Below are 7,936 nucleotides of genomic sequence, written 5' to 3' on the forward strand. Positions count from 1 at the left end.
GTTTCACGTCTCCTGAAACAAACCACACTGCTCCTGAATATTTATTATATAGTTGTGTTGGCTATGGTTGTATCACATGTGCCGGAGAAAATAAATGAGAATCTCTCCACGTGGATTTATAATGGAGGATATAGGAATGTCACATATTGTATGTCTCATTTTTCAGTTGGAACTACAGCTGTATGAGGTTTGTAAACCAGCAAAGGAAATACTAATCATAGAAAAGTGATAAGCTATCAGCCAGACAGTAAAATAGTTACAGTATCTCCTGTTTCCCAAAGAGCTAGAATATGTGTGTCTGTATAAAAATACAAACTGATACTGGCTCTACTTTGAACTGTTATAAAAGCTGAGGTGACTGTACTTTTCAAACTGCGGGTCCCAGTGTCTGGAACACTCTCTTCATATTACTGCAATCACTGGACTCTGTGAAATCTCTGTGTAGCAGCTGAAGATGTTTTTATTCAGACAGGTTTTTGGTTTGTCTGAATAACTGCTCCATTTCAGTTTATTTGCCTTGTCAGTGACTTTTTAGGGTGTTTATTTTACATTTGCTCTGTCAACAGTTTCATAATACATGACAGAGATGAAACCTGGCTCAGGGGCAGACTTGTAGCCTACTAGAGAGCAGTGAAACAAAAAAACATCAAAACATACATGAATTAAATAAAAAAATACAAATCACTGTAGATATATATAGAATATATATGACAACTGGCTTTTTCAAACTTTAAATGACACTAATATTCATATCCTGTTACATGAGTCATAACTTAACCTAACCTAACCATAACCTTAGCTAAACCATTCAATCAAAGAGCTTTAATTCAGAGCTTGTATTGAATCATGTGGCACATTTCAGAATTACACATATACATCTCTGTTCTTAAACATGTAGCACGTCTTCTGAAATCACCTTTGTTTTCTTCTTTGTTGGGCACAGGCTCTGACTCTGATGTATCAGAAGCACTTGGGCTGTAGTCCTCTGAACTTTGTAGGGTCTGCTGCCAGCGCCTGCTGGGATGCTGAAGGTTTCTGCTAAGGTGACTGTTCTGCAGTTTCAGCTTTCAGTTTTACAGCTGTCACAGAAAGAACAGGAGATAGTTACGGAGAAGAGTGTGCAGATGATGAGGAAATATTTGAACTGTCAGAAGTGTAAATGTTGTAAGCAGACCCTACTTTGAATGTGTTGTTAAAATAGTTCATAGATTATTTTTCTATCAACTGAGTCAATCAACTCATCTTTGCAGCTCTTGATAAATGTTTTATTTGAAATACATAAAAGTTATATTATCTTTCACTGTTTATCAGTCAGCTTTGAATAACCAAACAAGAATTTTAAAAAAATTGATAATATTAATAATTATTGTAAGATTTATCTGTGCAGATGTTGTCTGACTCCACTGGTGTAATTAGAGTGTGTTTAGTCTGGACAAGTGATCAAACGCACCTCACATCATTCTTCACCTCCTCCTGAACACGTTTGCAGGCCGGCATCTCTCTCACATGAATTTACAGCATTAATTAACAGTAGGTGTTAATAGGGAATTAATATGTGATGGCAATTAATACCAATTCATATATGACTCAAGTCTGTTAATCAGAGAGACCCTTTATTAGTTGCTGATGTAGTAAACATTAATGCATGGCTTAGTTACTTACACCAATCAGCCATAACATTACAACCGCGGGCAGCAAGTGAACATTTCTCCTTGAAGTCGATGAGTTGGAAGCAGATAAAATGGGCAAGAGTACAGATTTAAGCAACTTTGGCAAGGGCTAAACTGTGATGGCTACACAACTGGGTCAGAGCATCTCTGACTGGACTGCAGCTCTTGTGGGATGTTTCTGGTCCCCAGTGGCCAGAACCCACCAAAAATGGTCCAAGGAAGGAAAACCGGTAAACTGGCTACAGGATCATGTGCGGCCAAGGCTCATTGCACATGGGGAGCAAAGGCTGGACCATGTTGTCCGATCTACTCGAAGAGCCACTGTAGCTCAAATTGCTGAAGAAGTTAGTGCTGGTTCTGATAGAAAGGTTTGTTGCGTATGGGGCTGCGTAGCCACAGACCAGTCAGGGTGCCCATGCTGACCCGTGACCAGAACTGAACCATGGAGCAATGTAAGAAGGTGGCCTGGTCTGATGAATCATGTTTTCTTTAACATCATGTGGAGGCCGGGTTCGTGTGCGTTGCTTACCTGGGGAAGACATGGCACCAGGATGCACGATGGGAAGGAGGCAAGCAGCGGAGCCAGGGTGTTGGTTTTGGGCAGTGTTCTGCTGGGAAACCTTGGGTCCTGCCATTCATGTGGATGTTCCTTTGACATGTACCACCTAACTACACACTGTTGCTGACCAAGTCCACACCTTCATGGAAGCGGTATTCCCTGATGGCAGTGGCCTCTTTCAGCTGGATAATGCTCCCTGCCACACTGCAAAAATGGTTCACGAATGGTTTGAGGAACACAACAATGAGTTCGAGGTGTTGACTCGCCCTCCAAATTCATCAGATCTCAATCCAATTTTACAGGACTTAAAGGATCTGCTGCTGACGCCTTGGTGCCAGATACCACAGCAGACCTTCAGAGTTCTAGTGGAGTCCAGGCCTCGATGGGTCAGAGCTGTTTTGGCGGCAAAATCAGAATCAGAATCAGAATCAGTTTTATTGCCAAGTATGTTTTCACATACAAGGAATTTTTTCTGGTGATTGGTGCAATTGAGGATCAGGGGGATCAGTGACAGTGGGGCTCTCTAGCCTTGTTGATGAGGCTGATAGCAGACGAAAAGAAGCTGTTTTTGTGGCGAGAGGTTTTGGTCCTGAAGGACGGCAGCCTCCTGCCAGAGGGGAGTGTCACAAAGAGTTTGTGTCCAGGGTGGGAGGAGTCAGCTACAATCTTCCCTGTACGCCTCAGAGTCCTTGAGGTGTACAGGTCCTGGAGGGACGGAAGATTGCAGCCAATCACCTTCTCAGCAGAGTGGATGATACGCTGCAGTCTGTTATTGTCCCTCTCCGTGGCAGCAACGTACCAGATGGTGATGGAGGAGGTGAGGATGGACTCGATGATGGAGGTGTAGAAGTTCACCATCATAGTCCTTGGCAGGTTGAACTTCTTCAGCTGCCTCAGGAAATACATCCTCTGCTGAGCTTTTTTGAGATCCTCTGTGATTGTGGTTCCCAAGAAGTGGGTGGAGCTGGGCTCTTCCTGAAGTCCACTATCATTTCCACTGTCTTCAGAGCGTTTAGCTCTAGGTTGTTCTGCCTGCACCAGGTCACCAGACGGTCAGTCTCCCACCTGTAGGCAGACTCATCGCCATCAGAGATGAGTCCAATGAGAGTGGTGTCGTCCTCAATATTAGGTGGGTGGTCATAATGTTATGGCTGATGTATGGTGTATGATGATTTGTGCATTAGGTAAGCATTAATTAATGCACCAGTATTGTAAAGTGTTATTTACTTGCTTACTTAGTGGTTTACAGCCATTAAATTTTAACATAATTCATAATATAGAAGATAGCCTAAAAACAGGGTTCTCTGCACAACTCCCAGCAAAATCAAGTCAGGTGTTTCCAAGCTGGAGGACAGCAAACGTCCAGAGGTCAAAAGGGGCTGGAGCCAATTAATTCACAGCTATCAACTGTGCAAACAGACGAAGGTTTCAACACTGCTGTGTCTTCAAAGACATGGAAAAACAATGATAGTCAACTTAGGCCCTGTTCAGACCTGGTATTAACATGTGTCCCAAGAGGTCCAATCACCAGTGGTCAGTTCGTCTGTTCACACATGACTTTAAAATGCGTCTCCACATGCGTTTCCAGTGACCACTTGTGATTGGATCTCACTTCCCTACTTCATATGCAAATAAACAGGTATGTGGTGTTGTTTTGAGCCAATCCGACAGAAGGGTCCATTGTCTGTACTTCTGTGTATGTGTATGTGTGTCAGTGAGAGAGAGCGAGCTCATTAGACCGCGGCAGAGGATGTCAGTAGATATAGCGAGGATGCATTTGTGCTGACGCTACTAAGAGAATGACGCCACATGTGGTCCTGACCAACTCCAAATGTGGTCTGAGTGGTCAGATCTGAAATGCGTCCTGAATGCATCTTGGGTGTGTTCACTGAACTTAGAGCTGTCCACTTGTGATTGGATCACTCAGGGCAGATGTTAATACTAGGTCTGAACAGGGCCGTAGGGCAGGAGTACATTTGTCATTGGACAACTGGTTGAACAGGGTTTCAGTCCTTTTGCTAATGAATCTAACTAACACTCACACTAATCTAACCACACCCCCAACACTATGTCAGGAACAGTCTGGAACAAAAGAACACAGACTTCACTTTAAAAAAAAGATAGAAGCAGAAAAAGTACATTCAGCTGTCAGGTGTGGCAAACACATGGAAACATGACAAATTCAGTTCTCCATTAATGACAAAGAACTCCAATGTGTTAAGTGTGAATCCAATAAACCTCTCTGCAGAGCAGTGGATTTCTTCTTTTCCCACAACTGTAATGATGCTGCAGGGCCGTGATCAGCTGCTGTATATTGTCAGCCAACACCACAGTCCACGTTTTGTGTACGTTTTACAGTCTTGTGTTCTGATGTGAATATTTAAAGCTCCTTTGTTTGTCCAGCATTAACCGCAGATCACATTGACATTTCAGCATATAGACAACATGTGTGCTGCTGCAGTTTATGCAGGATATAATGGAGTATTTTTTACAGTATGTGGATGTGTATTTAGATGAGTTAGAACTGTTGTGCACTAGTAAGAGCATATTGGTTATTGAGGATAATTTTATATTTATCACAGATTTTTATAAACTGTTAATTAATTACATAATAATAATAATAATAATAATAATAAGAAGAAGAAGAAGACAGGGCACCACCCTGGTATCAGGGACATTAACCAAACTATGAGTACAGTTTCAATTTAGTGTTCACTTATAAATATCAATATTCGAAAATATTAACACCCATTGAGTAAACAGTAAAGGATTGAATCTGAGCACTCACTGTCAAATCCAGCTGTGACCACAGAAAACATGCACAAATAATCACAAACCATGACCACAACAAACAAACTGCCACACAAACGACAACAGGGTTTATTATAAAGCAAAATCAATTTACAATAAACATTACTTTACTTATACATACACACCTACGTGATCTGACACGTGGTTATAGCAAAAAAATGGCATCAGGCCAAGTGAAATTACAGGCGCGCTATCTAGGTGTTAAATGGATCTAGCTCTAGGTGTGTGTCTGTGTATGTGTGTGTGTAGGTGTGAATTAAATGTGCTAGTAGAATTAATGCTGGCCTGGGCCATCGTCTTGCTCCTCGGCGGGCACAGTGAGCTGGTTTCCTGAGTGGCAGCGGGAAAGCAGCCAAGTCCTCTTTATTGGAGGATGATCGGCTCTCTCCTTGACCAGGTTAGTTTGTCCTTCTGCAGGTTTTGCTTGACCAGCGAGTTGAAGACGTGTGGCCTAGGTCTTGTAGATATAATATGAAACGTTTGATTTGGTTGCTCCCTTCGGTGGCCGAGTTACAAAGAAAAAGCCTGGAGTAGCTCTTACAGTAATGGTGCATGGGAAAAAGCATGGAGGAGCAGAGCAGGGTTACCTTTATCACCTCAGTGAAGTTACTGGTGAATTCTGGGGATTCCTGGGGTTCCGGTGAATTTCATCAAGTGAAAAGCCAGAGTTTGAATTTAAACCAAAAATTTCACACATAGGTGAGAGTGGTGGGGTTTGGCGCTGTTTTTTTTTATCACTGTTGAGGCTTCTGGGGCTACATCCAGGGCCCTCTATTGTTCAGCACATGGCATGAGATCCCAACAGAACATTGTGCTCAGTGGCCGCAGCAGAAAACACTGTTATGTTTATTAGGCAGGCAGGAGACAGCAGTGGACAGCTAGTTGTAGAGTTTATACATAAAGGTGACAAATTAAAGGAAAACCTTGAAAAATGTGTGGCCCCATCTGCAGGGCACGAGGGCACTGAATGGTTTGTTGTCTATGAAGATGATGTTGAATCATAGGCTTTGGCCTCCACAGTCACCAGATCTCACTCCAGCTGAACACCTGTGGGACATTTGGTACGTCATGTTAGACAGTCCTCTCCACCACCATCACCAAAACACCAGATGGGGGAAAATCTTTACAATGAATTAGGGCTGCACAATAGTTAAACATTTAATCATATTGTGATTAACTTTATTTTTAAAACATGCAGTGGCGTTATTTCTGTGACTCTGCACTAAAAACGATTTTTTTTTTTTTTAGCCAATGACTGTTTCTCCTTTCCTGCTCATCCTTCATACTGCCAAGAGGTGAATGTCAAGAAATACTAATGTACAACATATTCCTGGAACTGATGGAGAGGAATGTGTAAAATGCTGCAGTATTTACTGCTCCCTGCTCACATAGTGTGTGCGTAGTCCCTCCTCAAGTAAAACTGCTTTACTGTTAAAGTTGTATTTTTGGCTGGACTGCTACAGTGGGGCCAGCCCTGTAGCAGTGTGATAGTCTGCTACAACTGAGATTCTATGAGGCCTCAGTTGTGCACTGAGGCCTCATAGAATCTGGGTTACAGCTTAAAACCAATGTTCTATGTTATACAAACTTCACCCTCGAACAGCTGAATGGTGAATGTCAAGAAATACTCATGTACAACATATTCCTGGAACCTTGTGACAAGTTAGACACTGTAAAATCAAAGCCCTGATCTGATGGAGAGGAACGTGTGCAATGCTGCAGTATTTACTGCTCCCTGCTCACACAGTATGCCCATAGTCCCCCCTCAAGTAAAACTGCTTCACTGTTAAAATTGTAATTTTGGCTGGACTGCTACAATGGGGCCAGCCCTATAAACATTGGTTGTGTACTGTAACAGATTCGCATCTATGGCATATAACACCTGCATACACCACCGTTTTTCTTCAGCTGACATAGTTTGAGCACTGAGGCCTGTAATGTAGAGGCCACGTCTGTGCTCATAGAATCTGGGTTACAGCATAAAACCAACTTTCTACTTCATATAAACTTCATCCTCTAACAGCTGTTGGTGTTGGGATTAGGGCAAAGCTGGATGTGGTCAATGTCCCACTGGTCTAAAGCACTGAACACCCCAGCACCATAGGTAAAAATCCAGCCCAATGCCCTCCCTTGTACTAAGCACTGTCACACAACATTCATGGTGATGTGAAAGGGGAACAAAACCTTTAACAAAACCTTAAAACCTTTAAAACCTCACCTTTAGCACCATACTGAACCGACCGAGCTAACCAGCAATTGCTGAAATAACACACACACACAACAGGCTTATGCTGAGGGGGCAGAGAGACAGTTGTTACGTACTGTGACAGTCCAGAGATCCAACACAAATGAGCTAGCATAACATGCGGCAGAATGCAGCACACTCACGAAACTCCATACTCCCTGGACAACCTTGCTTGCAAGAACCATCACGATTGGTCGATGAATGAATGTATGTGCTGGTGAAAACGCATGTGCAACCTCCTGCAGTGATAATAAAGAAAACAGAGATAAATGAAAACAAATTAAATAATTAAGGATGACGTGCTGTTTACAAAGATAGTGAATTCTCCAAAATGGATCTGTATAAGGTTTGTGTTGAGCTGGGAGAACTTAATTTTACAATAAAAACTTTAATTGAATTCACTCAATGGAAAGAATTGTTTTATTTAAAAATAATAAAAAAGTTGGACACTCACTTAAACCTTACTGAGAGCCTATTACCCACCAGTTGTACCTGTTGTAATGCAGCTGTGGTCCCTGCTGTGGGCTGAGGTGTGATGACCTTCACCAAGTGACACACAGCTGGAATATGATGTCTTTCAAAGAGCTGCCTGGGGCCACTCTCCATTAACATCCATGAATTGCATGTAGATCCTCACCACTTTGCAGAATT

Source organism: Trachinotus anak, unplaced genomic scaffold, assembly GCF_046630095.1.
Source record: "Trachinotus anak isolate AG129_WGS33_773 ecotype Australia unplaced genomic scaffold, CSIRO_AGI_Tana_v1 ptg000009l, whole genome shotgun sequence".
Classification (NCBI taxonomy): domain Eukaryota; kingdom Metazoa; phylum Chordata; class Actinopteri; order Carangiformes; family Carangidae; genus Trachinotus; species Trachinotus anak.